The following is a 20,502-nucleotide window of genomic DNA, read 5'->3' as shown; positions in this document are numbered from 1 at the left end:
GGTGGTGGTTCCAAAGTGGTGCGGCTGCTGCGCTTTCTCCTCCCTTCCAAACGTAAGACAACTAGTGTTGAGAACTCTGTTCGTCCTTTCCGTCTTCAGCTAAGTGGTCACAGTCCCACGAAGTGGGTGTCTTGGTCTCCATTTCTACCCCTCCACTCTCCTCCACCCCTCCAGACATTGACTCCTGGTCAAGCCATAGTCAAACCCCTGGAGTACAGCGCCGACACCCCGACTCCTTACTGGTCTCTATTCGAGGGCTCTTTGTCCTTGGCAACTGGGTCAGTCTTCTCTGCCCATCCCTGCCTTTCTTCGACGTTTGTTGCACGCCCCAGGTACACGCGTCTGTGGAAGACAGCCTAGAGGAGAGGGCTGGGGACAAGCGCCTGTGTGGTAGGTGAGGAAGTCAGTGTTGTAAGGGAAGTTAACAATGAAGCACCGTGGAGTGCAGGGGGAAGAAAGCAGTGTATTTTGTGAAATCGAATGTCTTTTGTGAAGCAAAGACTCTGTGGAAGGGAGGGTATTTAAACCTGGTCTTGGAGGACAGGTGGCATGTGGATATGTGATGATGCAGGAAAAGGTTCCAAGAAAGGAGACCAGGTAAGTAAAACGGGGGAGCAGGCAAGTGCAGTGTGGACGTGGGCTGTAGTCGTTCAGTGGGGCAGAGCAGGTTGCTTAAGGGAGACTGAGGCCCCTTGGTGGAGCTCTGAGTGTCCCTTTTGGGAGCATAGATTCTCTTCTACAAACTAAGAGAGCTGTTGCTGGGCCTGAACGGGGGTCAGAACCATGTGATTAAAGAAGAAGGAGTGCAGTCAGGAGGGACTGGAGGCAGGGAGGCCAGGAGGCCACAGCAGACTCCAATCCCAGGGCCCAAAGAGCTGTGGTGGGTTTACGGCGCTGGTGGCTGTGGGCAAGGAGAAAGAGGAGAGGCAAGCAGAGGCTTACTGGGTGTGGTAACGCTCCTCCAGACAAACTGCTCTGTCCTTCCCTGGCACCTGTGGTCACTGCCACCTACACCTGTGTCCTCTCTTTCACTGCAAACCCAGCTTGCCCATCCAGGTCCTTCACCTCACCTCCTCCTTCTTTGAACAGTCCCTTTGTGGTGGTCTCGCCCACCTAAGGCATGTATTCATTCAGAGGGCATTTCATTCAGCAAGTATGTATTAAGAATCTGCTCTCTGTAGGCCTTAAACTGAGGACAAGACTGAGTGGTGTAATCCTCTTTCTAATAATGATTAGCCTTTCAGGACTGGACCTGCTTAACTAGAGGAGCCGCCAAACACTGTGTTAACAGGGTCAAATGTCTGGCTTTGGACCCTAGCCCTACCCCTGCAAGATCTGAGTTATAAATTTATAGAAGTTACCTGACTTCTGTTTACCTCAGTACCTTCACCTTTGAGAGAAACTATAATAACATACCTACTTCAGGGAATTATTGTGAACATCAGTCATTCAACAAATATTCATTGAGTTTCAACTACATGTCAGGCACTGTACAAAGGGCATACAGCGAGGTACACACGGTTCTCTGTCTGTGTGAAGCTCACATCATGGTGAGGGAGAGAGATAATAAGTAAATAAATGAACAAATATGTAGATGTAAGATGGTCATAAAGTAAGTATTTACTACTATTAGTAAAACAAAGAAGGGGGAATGAAAGTGGTTAATATTTCAAGATTTAAAAAAATTAGAATGCTTAAAATCTTCATAACAGGCAAAAATAGTACAAGGAACACTTACACACTTTTTTCTCAGTTAATGTTTTGTTACATTCCTTTTACTTTCCCACATACACGCACACTTTTTTTTTTTTTTTTTGGTGGCTAAACCATTTGAGAGTTTGCAGACCTCATGGTACCTTACCTATAAATACTTCATCCTGTGCCTCCCAAGAACAAAAGCATTCTTCAGCAAGCCATAGAGTCATTGTCACAATCAGGAAATTGGTACAGGGCTGTTTTCCTGATAGAGAATCAGAAGCCAGTCACGTGTCACACACTTCATTTATTTGAAAACTTTTGCCAATATTTTTTGGTACTTTATAACATCACCATTTTTGAAGACTCGGGGCCAACTATTTTTCCATTCTTATTAATTTACATTCTTCAGGAATGAGTAGCTTTGGTGGACACACATACCCCCTTTTAATTTTTTTTTTTTTTTTAGCATTAGTATGGACTCATGGTTTTATTTATTTATTTATTTTTTTTTTTTGTAGAGACAGAGTCTCACCCTATGGCCCTCGGTAGAGTGCTGTGGCCTCACACAGCTCACAGCAACCTCCAACTCCTGGGCTTAAGCGATTCTCCTGCCTCAGCCTCCCGAGTAGCTGGGACTACAGGCGCCCGCCGTAACACCCGGCTATTTTTTGGTTGCAGTTCAGCCGGGGCCGGGTTTGAACCCGCCACCCTTGGTATATAGGACCAGCACCTTACTGACTGAGCCACAGGCGCCGCCCGTTTTTTTTTTTTTTTTATTTTTTAAAGACAACATTGTTGTCATTATCTATTTTGATGCTCAGTGGCTCCAAATTTGGTAAGCTTCAGTGTCCTTTTGCTGTGTTCCTGTCTGATTTTGTGTACTTCCTTACTTTTTGATGCAGAAAGACCTTCTGGACTCACTTTGTGGCTTTCCTGTCTTAGCCTTAGAATCGTTAGATTCCTTGGTTTCTTTTAGTAGGGACAGTATTTAGGAATCAAGATCCGGGTGCGTGGCCTGCTGAAGACTATTGGAGTCATTGCTTCTTTATCAGTTTTCAAAGCTAAGAAATAGAGTTTTTACAAAGACATGCGTTTTTCCTGCTATCTCTTAAGACTCATCTAGTCAATTCTTCTGCCTCTTTAGCCATTCTATACTTATAACTCTTCTCCCTCAGTAAGAACTCTATTCTTAGTATTTTCTTAATCTATATAAAGCACCAAATAGTATGATTGCTGTACCAATGCCATTACCAACCACAAACCTACTAAATACAGTTAAAGATTTCTTTGCAGTTCTTTTTATTCTTCAATATAGCCAGTCCCTAGTGTATAATAGTTTGACTTCTGATTTCTCAATTTTATGATAAGTTTTGGGGGACATATTCCCATCATAAGTCGGGGAACATCTGTATATCCCAGTGGACATGTGTTGGATATTATTTTCAAAAATCACTTGGATTCTTTTTTTTTTTTTTTTTTTGTGGTTTTTGGCCGGGGCTGGGTTTGAACCCACCACCTCAGGCATATGGGACCGGCGCCCTACTCCTTGAGCCACAGGTGCCACCCTGGATTCTTTTTTTTTTTGCTTTCTTTGTGATCATAATATCAATTTGATATATAGTTGCATTAATTTGTTTCTGTTTCTATTCAATTTTAAGATTTCAAATATGGTTTTAAAATATGCAAAATAGTAACATGTTTCAAATCAAAACTGCAGAGGGTGCTAAAAATGTTTGCATATTTTAAGAAAGGAAAAAATTGTATAAAATTTGTGAAAAATACTCAAGTCATGCTTGACTTCTGCAATTACAATGACTTGTATCATCTTTTGATATCAGTATATATTGGGTATTATGGGAGTTTCACTATGTTGCCAGGCTGGTCTCCAGTGATCCTCCCACTTCAGCCTTCTGATCCTGTGCTGTGATTATAGGCATGAGCCACTGCAGCTGGCAGGAACTATATTATTAATTAGATCTATTAGCAGAACCTGCCTTATTTTGGTGTTGTTGACCTTTTATAGACCCTTCAACTTGCCACCTATCTCCCTGACTAGACTATAAGTTGCTTGTATGAAGGAACCAAGTCATTTACTACATTTAAGAAATTTTCCTTTCATTGATCTGTTTTAATTTTTTTTAACAGAACAGATTGTTAAATCTGGATGTTAGATGATAAAGCATCTGTCAAGCATTTCTCCATTTGAAGTTATCTCACATTATTATGTGAGACTTGTTCTTATGCTTTGCTACAATCAAGATTCAGATAGTCTGTGTGTTTTTATTTAGGAAAAATAATACCAGTGAAACTAGATCCAGTATTATAATGGGGTGTGAATCGTAATAGCTGCCATGAATTGAGCACATACACTGTCGATAGATTTTTATTTTCATTTATAAAAATTTCAATAAATTGAGGGAATCCAAATTGAATTCTGTTACATGTATATGTTGTATAGGGGTGAAGTGTGGGCTTTTAGTGTATCCATTATTCAAATAGTGCACAATTGTATCTGAAAGGTAATTTTTCAGTCCTCTCTCCCTTCCACCTCCCCCCTTTTAAGTCTCTGCTGTCCATTAAATCACTGTGTGTGTCCTTGCTCAGCCATACCTTCACTCCTACTTACATGGAAGAACATTTCTGCTTCTGTTCCTGAGTTACCTCACTTAGGATAAAGCCTCCAGTTCCATCCAAGTTCCTGTAAAAGACATCATTTTATTCTTTATTATGGCTGAGAAGTACTCCGTGGCGTGTGTGTGTGTGTGTGTGTGTGTGTGTGTGTGTATAGATATCACCTTTCCTTGTCTACTCATAGTAGATGGGCACTTAGGTTGATTCCATATCTTTGTGATTATGAATTGTGCTGTGATAAACATGATTTCAGGTATCTTTTAGACATAATGTATGTTTCCTTTGGATACATACCAGATTTTTTGTTTTTTTTTGAGACAGTGTCTCACTAGGCCTTTGATAAACTGCCATGTTATCACAGCTCACAGCAACCTTAAACTCTTGAACTTAAGCGATTCTCTTGCCTCAGCCTCCCAAGAAGCTGGGACTACCGGCACCCATCACAACGCCTGGCTATTTACAGTTGTCATTGTTGTTTAGCTGGCCCGGGCTGGGTTGAAACCCGCCACCCTTGGTGCATGTGGCCAGCGCCATAACCACTGTGCTACAGGCACTGAGCTGATAAACACCAGATTTTTGTTTTCATTTAATTGTCACACATATTTTATTAGGTACAGACTATTTTTCTTTTTTTTTTTGTAGAGACAGAGTCTCACTTTATGGCCCTTGGTAGAGTGCTGTGGCCTCACACAGCTCACAGCAACCTCCAACTCCTGGGCTCAAGCGATTCTCTTGCCTCAGCCTCCCGAGTAGCTGGGACTACAGGCGCCCGCCACAACGCCCAGCTATTTTTTGGTTGCAGTTTGGCCGGGGCCGGGCTTTAACCCGCCACCCTCTGTATATGGGGCCAGCGCCTTACCGACTGAGCCACAGGCGCCGCCCTAGGTACAGACTATTTAAGAGGGAGAACAAAGCTTAGGTAAGTTAAATACCTTATCTACATTCACACAGCAAATAAGTGGCAGAGTGGGACTGAACTCAGGTCTGTCAGAATCAAAATTTATTCCTTCAACTGATCTATTGCATTCCAGTCTAAGATTCAATCAGCAACCTTTTGAAGATCAGTACAATTGATCTCTTACATATGCCATGAATAATTGTCCAATGAAATTTTGCTGAAATGTGAAATTCAATTACGAGTCATATAAGATTGTATTCAATATGATACTCTCTATTGGGAAAGGTATTTCTTTTGGCCATGGAATTCAGAGTGAGATTTCAGTCATGAATTTTTATATTATTATTAGCATTTTGCCACATTTATACTTTCTATAGACACAACTCATTCCTATACACTTTAGTATAATCCAATAACATTATAATATCTCTGAAAATTAACACTAATTCCATAATATCACCCTAACTTCCACCCTTATTCAAGTTTCCCCAATTGTCACAAGAATGTCTTAAAAAAAAAAAAAAAAAGATCATTGTTCAGACAAAAAAAAAAAAGATCTGATCAGATTTCACTCATTGTATTTGTTGCTGTGTTTTTGGGTTAATTTTGATGAGCATCTTTGAGAAAGTCTGAAAAAAATTTAGAACCCCTTTTTAGAAACTAGGTCTGGAAATTTGTTTTTTTGACTTCTTTGTCATTTTATTGTGCCTTTTTTTTTTTTTTAAGCAAATACAGGCTTTGGGAGTATTGGTTTCTCTGTTTAGAAGCAGAAAGTATGTCTGTGTACATCAGTTCTTATTTGCACACGCTTTCTGCCATTTGGTTTCTTCTCTAGAGCAGAAGTCTTTTTGAAGCTTTACTTGAGAGGTGTCCAGAAGCTTTTACTTGTGGGCACCTGCTCCTTTGATTCTGAAGTCACTAATCGAAACTTCCAGTGTTGTGTGAAACCAGAAGGCAGCCTTTTCTTTTTTTTTTTCTGACAAGTTTGGGTTTGAATATGAAGTGTGATTCTCAGATACTGAGACTGTCCCTAGAAGACAACAGGAATACATTTTAGCAGTTCCTCTTTGGAGACAGTTTTCAATAGGTGTTCACCAGCCTCGAAGGAGAATGCCTGTTAGTTACTTTATAGGCACCGGATCCTCTTCTCTGGCCTCTTTCCTCTTATTTATTTATTTATTTGGTGTGCTGGTGAATTCTTAGCATGGAGGCCTGGGGCTCAAACTGAAACCAGTGTAAATGAAGGGCCCTTTTGTCTGGAATCACTGAAATAAATTCACACCTGTTCTCTATTCCTAATTGGGGGCCACTGGTTCAAAGATTTATCCTCTGTGACCTTGACCTGTTCTATCAACCATGAATCTATCAAAGGGAACCAAATTATTTTGATAGGCTTATTCTCAGGAAAGGAACCTTTGCTTTCTTTTCATAATATTCCCTAAAATGTCTATTGAGATTATTGCTTAAATTTTCAGGGGCACACTAGTCTATGATCTATGGTTTCTTAAATATTTTCCACATGTAAGAGTTAAAAACTAGAAATAAAAAGTTTGATATGCCTATTCAGAAAATAATAATAAATTCAGATTAATAAGAAACTATCATTAATTAGTTGCAATAGAATTTCCTAACTATGGACTGAACATCTGGAAAGTAACAGATTTTAAAGAAGTTTTAATGAAATGATTAATAATGTCCTGGAGTGCCATGGCGGCACACGATGGTCTAAGGCTACTTCATACCTGCTCTGATTCCCGAACACTCTCCTGCAGACAGGCCGCCAGTTACTGTCTGACAAATAAAGTTTTTTGACAATTCAAGACGCAAGGTATCAGTGGCAGTAAATTAAAAACAAGTAGCCCACCCTATACATAAAGATGAGAAATGCAATGATGTTTTCCTCGGATCAAGGCTGCCATAGAGTAAAGATGGCTCAAATGACTTGGTCCCCTAAGGCCAGATAAACAGAGTGCTTTTCTGATGAAAGTGGGAAGGTTGCACAACAAGTTAAGAATTCACAATGAAACTGGGTGGCATGTTCCATGGTTTCAAAGAAGGAATTAGTGTGCCAGCTAAGCTGGCTGGCAAGTTTGGTCCCTATGGAAGCAAAGTCAGTTAGCATGTTACACTGAGAAAAAGCCTCGGCCCCTGTCATGAAAACATGATGCTCTTCCCGTAACATCTATAGGCAGCTTTGACCCACAGACCCTAATGAGAAATTCCCCAGCCACCCCATCCCTCTGGACACTGTGCCTTTCCATCAAGACAGTCAACAAGCCATTTGTTTTATTGTAAATAACTTTAATTAATACATGCCTATTTTCTTTTAAAAAAAATGAATAAAAATAAAAAAATAATGTCCTGGAGTACCTTGAATCAGGTGTTGCAGAATAGGTTTAAAGACTCACGAACCTCATTCCCCAAAGCATGCTGCAGATCTCACTATATCTTTCCTGAGAACAGTTAAAGGCAAGGTGGCCTCTGAGCGTGATAGGATGTGAGTATGTTGGAAAGGACAGGCTAAAGAAATGCTGTCACATAGAAATATAATATGGAATGGGTAAAGTTAATTTTATATATTTTAGTTAACCTAGTATATCCATGCTATTCTTTTTTCAACGTGTGGTTAATATAAAAATGTTAAAGAGAGACTTTATATTCCACTGTTTTTTTTTTTGTAGAGACAGAGTTTCACTTTATCACCCTCGGTAGAGTGCTGCGGCATCACAGCTCACAGCAACCTCCAACTCCTGGGCTTAAGCGATTCTGTTGCTTCAGCCTCCTGAGTAGCTGGGACTACAGGCGCCTGTCACAACGCTCGGCTATTTTTCTGTTGCAGTTTGGCTGGGGCTGGGTTTGAACCCATCACCCTCAGTATATGGGGCCAGCGCCCTACCCACTGAGCCACAGGCACTGCCCTATATTCCACTTTTTTATAGTAAATCTTCAGGGTCTGGTGTGAATTTTACACTCACAACACAACACGTCTCAATTTGTACTAGCCACGCTTCTCGTGCTCCCTAGCCTCAAACAGCTCGGGACTGCTGGCTTGGACTGCACAGGTCCAGAGGGAAGCATCCTGGGAGAGGAGAAAGGCCTTACGTGCAGGAACAAGACAATAAGGAAACGATTTTAGTGAGGAAAGACCAGAAAAGCACAAAGGGAAGTTGATCCTGGATGAGCTCATCAAGCAGGCAGGTAGACAACGGAGAGCAACTTCTCGGAAGTTCCTGGCTTCAGGAACGAGGAGGGAATAGCCTTTTGGAAGACAGGTGACTGCGGTTTCAGTATGAAGTAGACGCAGGCAGGAAAGCTGTGGTGCTGTGGGTGAAAGCCATGGGAGATCTCTGCCATTAGCCATCATGGCAACAGAGAAGTCACTCTCTGGGACTGGCTAAGTGTGGAACTGAGTAGGGGAAAAGAAGATGGCCCCAACAGAGGCATCTGGTGGCCAAGAGAGCACACTCCGGGACGCTGCTCTGCTCCCTGGCTAGCTTAGTGACTTCGGTCAACTGAACCTGTCTCCGTCCATTTCGTCCTCTGTGATCTCACTCTTGGGGATGGTCTTCCCTGGGTGTTTTCAGGCTCACTTCCTTACTTTTCTGCAGATACCAGCCTATGACCACCCTGCATTCCATAGCCACTCCTCTCCTTATGTCTCATCACCCCCCAGACCCTGCTTTATTTTCCCAATAGCATTTAATACAACCCCAACATAAAAGACATTTACTTTTTGCTTATTGTGTTCTTTCTCCAACAGAGACTCCCAGAGGGTGGGGATTTTAACTGCTTTGTTCTCTGCTGTATCCTGACTGCTTACCACGGTGCTTACCATATAGAATGGGCTCTCCAAACATTTGTTGAGTGAACAAATAAATCATAAGAACAACCTCACAGAGTTGAGTCGAGGCTTAAATGAGTTAATACATATAAAGCTCTTGAAACAAGTGCATGGTACATGGTGAGCCCACAGTGAGTGTCTGTGCTGCTGCTGCTGTGAGGTATTGAGGCTGAGCAGGCCCCTTGGGTTGGGTTTGCAAGAGCTAAGTTACAGAAACAAGCTGTGCTAACCTTGCTTGAATAGCAAGACTTCACCCCTTTATTATCTACATAGCAGCTGGGCATATTTCCCACCCTCAAAGCTGGGACTAATACTGCAAATGAGAATATTTACGGCCTTACTACAGGACAGATTATTTGACATCAGTATTAGCCTCGAAATTTTAGGAGGATTGGGTCGTCCTCCATACTGTACATGTTTGTGTGGATGTGTAGATAGAGACTTGGCTTCCAAGCTGCCACACACCCTGATGCCGCCAGTGGGCATCTACTGAAAGCGTGCTACCACATGAGATGAAAGGTGGGCGGGAGAGCAAGAGGAGGCAGTGCTGTCAGGCTCACATCTGGAGTGCAAACCCATCTGCTCACTTGGGAATAAAAATGCCCCAAGACCCTGCTATCTCTGGGCTTGAACAAGGCTGAATCACCGTTAATGATATCATACATTCTTAGGGAAATACCAACATTGATAGATTCAGGTACTGAAACTTTCAGGGGATTTTGTTTTTCTGTTTGTCAAACGAATTTTTACTTTAACAACTAAAATCTGCAGGCAATGTGAGCCTTAAAATACTTGAAAGAGTGAAAGAGAGAGAGAAGTATTTTAAAATCACATTATCTGTTTTTGAGAACTCAACACATACCTTCCCTCCAAATCTCAGAGTGGTTAGCTTGTCTTTAAGAAATGGCATCAGTGAACTACTTGCATCTCCCCAGTAACCACAGACAGGCCGTTGACTTTGATTAGAGGCTGGCGTCCATGAGGGGTGCAAGCTTGTCTCGTGTGGTGCCCTGCATCTTTTAACAATCAGTAGGTAAAACCTATTTAAACTTGAGAGGGGAAGAAGGAGGCAAAGGGGACATCTCCAAAAGGAGCAGTTGTGGAGGTGGGGCAGGCTGGGGGAGAACCAGCAGACCCTCCAACTGTGCTTTTGTGATGGCTGCAGAGTGGGGAAGAAAGGGATCTATTTTGGTTGTGTGTGAGGGCTCCCTGCCCATTTTGTTTTTCATCTCCAGTTAAATTTCTTTCCCTAGCTAAACCTCTCCCTGCTGAGTCCTGAATCTTCAGCCAAGGTTCCATGGCAATATGAGGTTTTACAAAGCTCAGGCTTTGGTGGAGGTTGGGGGGACTATTGATTTTTGCTGTTCTGTCAGGAAGCCAGACCATCTGGAGTAAATTTAAGTTGTGTTTAAATCCGCTTAGTTAATTCGCTGAAGGGATACTTATTGGGTGTCCTTCATATGCCAGGGATATGGAGAAGCAGCAAATTGCAAGAATAGCCTTGTCTTGTCTCACAGAGCTACCCTGTTTCCCCGAAAATAAGACAGTGCCTTATATTAAGGTGTGCTCCCAAAGATGCGCTAGGTCTTATTTTCAGGGGACGTCTTACTTTTCCTGAGTAGGTCTTATTTTCGGAGGATGTCTTATTTTCGGGGAAACAGGGTAGCTAGCCTGGCTGGGGCACAACCCTCAGTTCAGATTCAAATTAATTGCAAACTTGTAAGAATCAGTTTTTACCATAACATATGAATCTTCAGCATTTCTTAAATAGTTTAATGATCTGCAATGGTAGGCTCCTGTTTCCACATGTTCACAAGGGCAGGAGCAGAAGGGCCCCGCCCTATGGTCAAGTGCCACCTCCCTGGTGCTGGAGTCCTCGCCACACCCTTTGAGTCACACCTGCCTTGGGTGGCTCATCTGTGGATTGAACTGCTGGCCTTTATCTAAACCAGTGGTTCTCAACCTTCCTAATGTCGCGACCCTTTAATATAGTTCCTCATGTTGTGGCCACCCCAACCATAAAGTGATTTTCGTTGCTACTTCATAACTGTAATTTTGCTACTGTTATGAATCGTAATGTAAATATCTGATATGCAGGATGGTCTTATGCGTAGCGTCCCCTGTGAAAGGGTTGTTCTACCTCCAAAGGGGTCACGACCCACAGGTTGAGAACCGTTAATCTAAACGCTTCATTTGCCACTGTCACCTACAGCACTCACTGGCCTCTGGTAGCTCCTTCTGACTTCTCTGCTTGCTCCTGGTTTTGATTTTTACTATCTTTTCTTCCTCCTGCCATTCCCTGTCTCACTTCTCACATCTCATATTTTACTTGTCATTGTGTGTGAAAAGTGAAAACGGTTAAACCTTCTTTTCAATTTAGGTTCTCATAGTCTTTGATATGAATCTCTGTATCATTTTCCTTTGTAACATCTAAACTTGTTTTTAAAAACAATACAACATTATCACAGAACTTGGATTTGCATTTGGGTTCCCATGTAACATTCTGGAGATTTGGTTTTATCACCGTCTTGCTCAATGAAATGTTTCAGTTTTCTCATGTAAGTGGGTTGGAGGGATGGACTGGGCTCTTGTTCTGAGATGATCTCTCCAGCACTAACATCTGAGGACCACCAGCTTCGTGCCTCGCCAGTAGTTTTCGGAGGTGTGGTTGACCCGATTTACTTTCTCCTTTGCAACGTTTGTTGTTCCAATACAGTTTGTAAATGGTATCCTAAGAAATCCTGTATCATGTCACTGCCTTTAATAGCCTCCTACCATATAGCAAAGCAAATAAGAAACAATGGCTCAGAGCATGTATTCGGGAGTCAGATTATCTGGGTTCAAATCTGGCTTCACTACTTAACTAACAAATCACTTAACATTTGTGTGCCTCAGTTTCTTCATCTGCAAACTAGGGTTAGAAATAACACCTGCCTAATATGTCTGTGAGAGGATTCGGGGAGTACGTATTTATACAGCTCTTTCAACAGCACCTGGCACTCAGTGGATGCAAGTGTTAGAGTAAGTAAAACAAATATGAGTCAATCTAAATCTTAGGGCCCAAGTAAAAATCTGCAGAAGAATATTTTCTTAGAGGTGAGGGTTCCTTTTCATTAACCCTGTAGTTATTGTGACCATATTTTCTAAATAAAAAATTAGGACATCTCATCTGCAAAAATTTGGGTTCCACTTAAAACTTCAAGCTATACAAGAACTGTTGAACTTGAGGTATTGATGGTGTTTTGTGAAGACACTGCAACAGAATATTTGAAAGAAGAGCTGTTTTTATATCTCTGATCACTGCACATACAGGACTGATTAGGCATTAGCTGCCTTCATATATTTGTTTAAGAAAAAGAATATTCAATATTCTTCAAAACACATAAACCTCTACTAGTTAAAAAAAAAATCTGGCTAGCATAGAAAATGTGCTTAGGCAAAGAACAATAATTTTTTTTCTTCTCTCCATCTCTCTTTGCCTTTCGATAGCAAAAACTGATTCTAGGCCCAGGTCTCACTCAGTGAGTTTACCCACAGTGAAGGCCTAGACATTGACCTGACTCATTAAAAGAAAAAAGAGACAAAAACCTGTTGAATGCCTGTCCCATGTTAGCCAGTAGGTGAAGACTCTCCATCTTATTTAGACCTCAAAACAATCTTTTGTGGTAGACATTTATGATGTGTTTTACAGCTCAGACAGCCTGGTGTGCGGAGGCCTTTGGGAGTTCATACTGGGCCTGTCTAAATTCAGAATCTGGGGACCTTCTGTTCTGCCCCCTGCCCCCCTTTTTCTGACCCCTCACTGTTAACAGCAACACAACTTGGTTTCTGATTGTCAACCCCCTTTTTTTGCTGCCATTTGTGCATTCGTCACTTACTTATTCGTGCTTTGTGACCTTTGAGAAAAAACTCACTGCTCTTTTCCCTGTTCTTCTTTTTTCACTGGATATTGTCTTAGCAGCTCATTTTAGTGCTAGCCTCAGAAGTGCAATGGAAAAGGCTTTACCATGGGAAGGAAATAATAGCCACGCACAACAAGTAGAGACAAATATCAGCTTTAGAGACAATTCTTAACAAATCCCCTTCTTGGTTGAAACATTCTACTTTTAAAAAGTTTGTATAATTTTAATATAATAGGAACCTGAAATTTGTCATAACATGTAACATATTTGTCAAATGTGTCATGTGTAGTGTGATAAGTAATAAGTAAAGTAATAATGGAAATCTCACCATGACCGCAATCTCAGTTTTTAAAAGTAACCACTATTAATAATTTAGGGTGTCTCTTTGCAGCCTTAAAAAAGCAGACAGGAATATACATACACATTTATTCACATGTCTCTTCATAATGGGTTTTAAAAGAGGAATATTCAGTACATATTATTCTGTGCCTTTTTTGTTTTTAATATTAAGGAATTTCCAAAATTCCCAATAGTAAAAGGATAGTAAGCCTATTTTTTTTTGCTTGCTTGTTTGTTTAAAATAGCCATATAGTAATCCCTGGTATCACACTAAATTATTGAATTCTTACACTAGATTATTTTCGACTACTACAGATACTTTTTAAATGAATATCATTGTGCACGTATTTTTATGTAGGTTGTACTACTGCTTTCCTCTTTATATCCTGAATGAATATTACCCAGTGCCCATCGCCCAGTGAAACCAGTTTACAATCTGGTGTATTTCCTTTCAGGCTTCTTAAGGACATAAGCAAAAATACATTGTATGTATAGTGCGTGTGCATGTTTAATCCTGCTTACATCGGAATTTTCTTCCAACTTTTTTCGAGCATCTGAGTAATTTTGCTAATGCCTTTTGATCAGTCAGATCTCCATGTGTTTTCTTCTCTTCTTGGAGTTATGCCATCATCCCCTCCTGGCCACTCTCAGCCTCCTTTGCCAGAATGTTCCCCTCCAGTCAGCCTTTAAAGCAAAGTCCAGGCTGCCTTTCTCCCTCATACACTCTCTGGGAGATGCTCTTCATGGTCTCCATTTGGGTCATTGCCAATGTGAAGATTCCCAACTCGGAATCCTTTCCTGTGAGCCCCCCACCTGTGTGCCCAGCAGACGCCCAGCCTCTTCTCAGGATGTCTTGCAGGCCTCTCACAGACTTACAGCTTCCAGCCAGACCGGCTCTCCCTGCCATGTTCCCTTTCCTTAGAAACAACACTACAACCACAGAGGAAGCCAGAGCTGAGTCATCCCAGCACCGCCCCTTCCCCATTGTTACTCCCACAAGCTGTCACTGGTCCTGCCAGTTCTACCTCCCAATATCTTTTCTGTTTTGTTCTTTTCCTTTCTTTTCTTTTCTTTCCCTTCCTTCCCCTTCCCCAACCTCCCCTTCCTTTCCCTTTCTTTTCTGACAAGGTCTCACTATGTCACCCAGGCTAGAGTGCAGCGGCGAGATCAAAACTCACGGCAACCTCAAACTCCTGGGCATGCACACTACCATGCCTGGCTGGTATTGTATATTTTTTTAGGTATATTGGGCACTATATTGCCCTGGCTGGTCTCAAACTCTTAGCCTCAGGCGATCCTCTCACCTCAGCCTCCCAAAGTGCTGACGTTACAAGCACACACCACGGTGCCTGGCCTCGATGTACCTTGAACTGCTTTCCTTAGCTCCACGCTGCTTCTTGGCAAGGCTGTTGTCGATTTCTGTCTGGGCCGCTGAAGTTGCCTCCTGACAAGTCTCTTGCTGTCTAATCTCTCCCCTCCATCTATCTTGCACAACACAGCCAGAAAAGATAGACATTTTAATGGTATAAAAACGTAGAACTGTTGTATGAAAAATATCCATTTAAAAAGTCAGTAGGCAAAGGCTAGATTTGGGGAAAAATTATAATACAGATAACAAAAAATGCATAACATATAAAGGAGTTTTTAAACTTTGACAAGAAAAAGATAAGCAACTTGATAGAAAAAATTGGCAAAGGATATGAAAAGACAATTCTCAGAAAAGGGAATCTAAAACATCAACAAATAGAAGAAATGCTTAAATGTGTAAAGGTCACAGAAATATAAATTTAAATAACAATGAAATGTCACTTTATGTTGAATAGTTAAAAGTACAAAATATCACCTAATGCTGGCAGGAGTACAGGGAAGAGCCACTCAGGGATTATTGGTGGAAATATAAATTGCAAAAGTCTTTCTTGTAAACCATGTGGCAACTTACATTAAAATAAAGTCTATTTGCTCTTCGATTTAACCATTCCCAGCTTCAATCCTAGGACACTCTCTCGTAAATATGAAACCACCAGTATATCAGGACATATACAAAGGGATGGGTCCTGCAGTGTTACTGAAATACGCAGACCTAGGCGCAAAAGGGGTGTTCATCAGTGGGGGATGGCAGGTTAATGATGGTTCCCTCACACTCTGGAGTGTTCTGTAGTCACTAAAAGAATAAAGAAAAGCTCTACCAGTTGATTGGGTGGGACTTGCATTGAAATACTGATAGAAAGGCAGGATGCAGAAAAAGGGTGTGTAAGACTACTTTTATTAAACAATGGCAGATCCCGCAGGCATGCCACATTTTATTGTGCTGCCCTTTATGTGCTTCTCAGGTATTGCACTTTTTACAAATTGAAAGTTTGTGGCTACCCTGTGTTGAGTAAACCTATTGGCACCAGTTTTCCAACATAGGCTTACATGGTGTCTTCTGTTATGTCTTGGTAATTCTTGCAGTAATTCATACTTTTTCCTTGTTATATCTGTTCTGATAGCCTGTGGTCAGTGATCTTTGGTGTTATTATTGTAATTATTTTGGGTACCACCCACTGTGCCCATGTAAGATGGCTAGCTTAACCAATAAATGTTGTATGTGTTCTGACTGCTCCACCAGCGGGCTGTTGCTTTGTCTCTCTCTCTCTCTTTCTCCTCTGGCCTCCCTATTCCCCGAGACACAACAACATTGAAATGGGGCCACCCCTACAATGGCTTCTCAATGGGCAAGTGAAAGGAAGAGCGACCTGTTTCTGTCACTTTAAATCAAAAGGTAGAAATGATTGAGCTTAGTGAGGAAGGAGCATTGAAAGCCAAGATAAGCCAAAAGCTAGGCCTCTTGCACCAGGCATCTAGCCAATGTGAATGCAAAGGAAAAGTGCTTGAAAGAAATTAAAAACGCTACTCCAGTGAACATAACAAATGGTAAGAAAGCGAGAGCCTTATTGCTGGTATGGAGACTTTGAGTGGGCTGGATAGAAGATCAAACCAGACACAACATTTCCTTAGGTCAGCGGTTCTCAACCTGTGGGTCGGACCCACAGGAACTGTGGTAGAGGGCCGCAGCATTAGGAAGGTTGAAAACCACTGCTTTAGGCCAAAGCCTAATCCATTGCCCCAACTCTCTTTAGTTTTATGAAGGCTGAGAGAGGTGAGGTAGCTGCAGAAGAAAAGTTGGAAGCTAGAGAGGTTGTTTCATGAGGTTTAAGGACAGAAGCTGTCTCTGTAACGTAGAAGTGCAAGGTGAACCAGCAAGTGTGCTGACGTAGAAGCTGCAGCAGGCCATCCGTAAGATCTAAAGCTATTCATTGATGAAGGTGACTACACTGAACAATAGATTTTCAGTGTAGATGAAAGATTGCTAATGGAAACATATGCCTTTCAGGACTTTCATAGCTTTCATAGGTGGTTTCCAAGTTTTAAAGGGATAGGCTGACTCTCTTGATAGGGGCTAATGTAGCTTGTGACTTTAACTTGAAGCCAGTGCTCATTTGCTGTTCTGAAAATCCTAGGGCCCTTAAGAATGCTGTGCTACTCTGCCTGTGCTCTATAAATGGAACAACAGAGCCTGGATGATGGTACATCTGTTACAGCAAGGTTTACTGAATACTTGAAGCCCACTGTTAAGACTTGCTGCTTGGAAAAGAGACTCCTTTGAAGATATTACTGCTCGTTGACAATGTACCTAATATGCTTTTTTTAGGAAAGCATATTTTAAGGGTTCTCGTGGAGAGGCACGAGGGGGTGATCATTGTTTTCATGCCTGCTAACACAGCATCCATGCTGCAGCCAGCCCATAGGAATGATTTCAACTTTCAAGTCTTATTACTTTATTATTATTATGTTATTGTTAAGGCTTATTTATAGCTGCCATAGGTAATGATTCTTCTGATGGATCGAGGCAAAGCAATTCCTTCTGGAAAGGTTTCACCAATCTGGAAGCCATTAAGAACACTGGTGATTCCTGGAAATTAGTTCAACATTCATCATTGACAGGAGTTTGAAGAAGGTTGATTCCAGCTCTCATGGATGATTGTAGGGGAGTTAGAACTTCAGTGGAGGAAGTAACAGCAGATGTGGAAGTAACACGGGAATGAGAATTACAAGTGAAACCTCATAATGGGACTGGATTGTTGTAATCTCACATTAAAACTTGAGCAGACGAGGAGTTGCTCCTTATGGATGAGCAAAGAAAGTGCTTTCTTGAGTTGGAATCTACTCCTGGCAACAATGCTGTGAACATTCTTGAAATAATAATTTAGGATTTAAAGCATGGATGTAACTTAATTCATGAAACAACAGTAGGGTTTGAAAGGATTGAGTCCAATTTTGAAAGTTCTCCTGTGGGTAAAATGCTATCAAATAGCATCACTGCTGCAGAGAAATCTTTTGTGAAAGGAAGAGTTAGCCAGTGTGGGAAACTTTGATGTTGTCTTATTTTAAGAAATTTCAACAGCCAGCCCTGTCGTCAGCAGCCACCACCCTGATCAGTCAGGAGCCTTAACACTCTCTAGCAAAAATGTTACTAATTGCTGAAGGCTTATATGATTGCTAGAATTTTTTTTTAAGCAATAAAGTGTTTCTAATTAAGGTATATACATTTTTTTAGACATGATGCTATTGCACATTTAACAGATGACAGTATGGTGCAAGCCTAACTTTTTTAGGAAGGCATATTTTATTTATTTATTTATTTATTATTTTTTTTTTTTTTGTAGAGACAGAGTCTCACTGTACCGCCCTCAGGTAGAGTGCCGTGGCGTCACGCGGCTCACAGCAACCTCTAACTCTTGGGTTTACGCAATTCTCTTGCCTCAGCCTCCCGAGCAGCTGGGACTACAGGCGCCCGCCAAAACGCCCGGCTATTTTTTTTTTTTTGTTGCAGTTTGGCCGGGGCTGGGTCCGAACCCGCCACCCTCAGCATATGGGGCCGGCGCCCTACTCACTGAGCCACAGGCGCCAATAGCATTACTATGTGCTGGACATTTTTAGACACTGACGATTATAGGAATAAAAAGAACAAAGAACTTCATGGAGTTTACATTCTAGTGGGGAAAGACTGATAATAAGCAAACTGCTATAAAGAAGTATGAATCAAGATGAAGGAGAAAGTTCTTATTTTTTATAGGGTGGCCAGGGAAGCTCTCAGTCATTGGTTATATTTGAGCAAAGCCCAGAAGAAATTGAGGGAGCAAGCTATAAATATTTGGTAAATAGGATATATTATTGGATATATTTTCCAATTTGGAAACTTCATCAACAATACTTTTTTTTTGTTCTTTTTATTGTTGGGGATTCATTGAGGGTACAATAAGCCAGGTTACACTGATTGCAATTGTTAGGCAAAGTCCCTCTTGCAATCATGTCTTGCCCCCATAAAGTGTGACACACACCAAGGCCCCATCCCCCTCCCTCCGTCCCTCTTTCTGCTTTTCCTCCCCCCCCCCATAACCTTAATTGTCATTAATGTCCTCATATCAAAATTGAGTACATAGGATTCATGCTTCTCCATTCTTGTGATGCTTTACTAAGAATAATGTCTTCCACTTCCATCCAGGTTAATACGAAGGATGTAAAGTCTCCATTTTTTTTTAATAGCTGAATAGTATTCCATGGTATATATATACCACAGCTTGTTAATCCATTCCTGGGTTGGTGGGCATTTAGACTGTTTCCACATTTTGGCGACTATGAATTGAGTTGCAATAAACAGTCTAGTACAAGTGTCCTTATGATAAAAGGATTTTTTTCCTTCTGGGTAGATGCCCAGTAATGGGATTGCAGGATTAAATGAGAGGTCTAGCTTGAGTGCTTTGAGGTTTCTCCATACTTCTTCCAGAAAGATTGTACTAGTTTGCAGTCCCACCAGCAGTGTACAAGTGTTCCCTTCTCTCCTCATCCACGCCAGCATCTGCAGTTTTGAGATTTTGTGATGTGGGCCATTCTCACTGGGGTTAGATGATATTTCAGGGTTGTTTTGATTTGCATTTCTCTAATATATAGAGATGATGAACATTTTTTCATATGTTTGTTAGCCATTCGTCTGTCGTCTTTAGAGAAGGTTCTATTCATGTCTCTTGCCCATTGATATATGGGATTGTTGGCTTTTTTTCATGTGGATTAATTTGAGTTCTCTGTAGATCCTAGTTATCAAGCTTTTGTCTGATTGAAAATATGCAAATATCCTTTCCCATTGTGTCTCTTTGCTTTGGTTGTTGTCCCTTTAGCTGTACAGAAGCTTTTCAGTTTAATGAAGTCCCATTTGTTTATTTTTGTTGTTTTTGCAATTGCCATGGCAGTCTTCTTCATGAAGTCTTTCCCTAGGCCAATATCTTCCAGTGTTTTTCCTATGCTTTCTTGGAGGATTTTTATTGTTTCATGCCTTAAATTTAAGTCCTTTATCCATCTTGAATCAATTTTTGTGAGTGGGGAAAGGTGTGGGTCCAGTTTCAGTCTTTTACATGTAGACATCCAGTTTTCCCAACACCATTTATTTGAATAGGGAATCTTTCCCCCAAGGTATGTTCTTGTTTGGTTTATCGAAGATTAGGTGGTTGTAAGATGTTAGTTTCATTTCTTGGTTTTCAATTCGATTCCAAGTGTCTATGTCTCTGTTTTTGTGCCAGTACCATGCTGTCTTGAGCACTATGGCTTTGTAGTACAGACTAAAATCTGGTATGCTGATGCCCCCAGCTTTATTTTTATTACTAAGAACTGCCTTAGCTATACAGGGTTTTTTTCTGGTTCCGTACAAAACGCAGAATCATTTTTTCCAAATCTTGAAAGTACGATGTTGGTACTTTGATAGGAATGGCGTTGAATAGGTAGATTGCTTTGAGAAGTATAGACATTTTAACAAAGTTGATTCTTCCCATCCATGAGCATGGTATGTTCTTCCATTTGTTAATATCCTCTGCTATTTCCTTTCTGAGGATTTCATAATTTTCTTTATAGAGGTCCTTAACCTCCGTTAGGTATATTCCTAGGTATTTCATTTTCTTTGAGACTATGGTGAAGGGAGTTGTGTCCTTAATTATCATCTCATCTTGACTGTTATTGGTGTACACAAAGGCTACTGACTTGTGGACATTGATTTTATATCCTGAGACATTACTGTATTTTTTGATGACTTCTAGGAGTCTTGTGGTTGAGTCTTTGGGGTTCTCTAAGTATAAGATCATGTCGTCAGCAAAGAGGAAGAGTTT

General features: G+C 41.2%; 1 protein-coding gene across 1 annotated transcript in view; it reads left to right on the top strand.

The window, feature by feature from the left end:
• Positions 1-332: 332 nt before the first annotated feature.
• CD58 (CD58 molecule) overlaps positions 333-20,502 on the top strand; it is a 58,025-nt gene continuing 37,855 nt past the window's right edge. The window contains exon 1 of the mRNA XM_053591332.1: positions 333-394. The gene's annotated coding sequence lies outside the window, so the exon portion shown is untranslated. The remainder of the gene's footprint in view (positions 395-20,502) is intronic.

Source organism: Nycticebus coucang, chromosome 5 (assembly GCF_027406575.1).
Source record: "Nycticebus coucang isolate mNycCou1 chromosome 5, mNycCou1.pri, whole genome shotgun sequence".
Classification (NCBI taxonomy): domain Eukaryota; kingdom Metazoa; phylum Chordata; class Mammalia; order Primates; family Lorisidae; genus Nycticebus; species Nycticebus coucang.
Note: the sequence above shows the minus strand (reverse complement) of the source record. Positions and strands in the feature narration are given on the sequence as shown.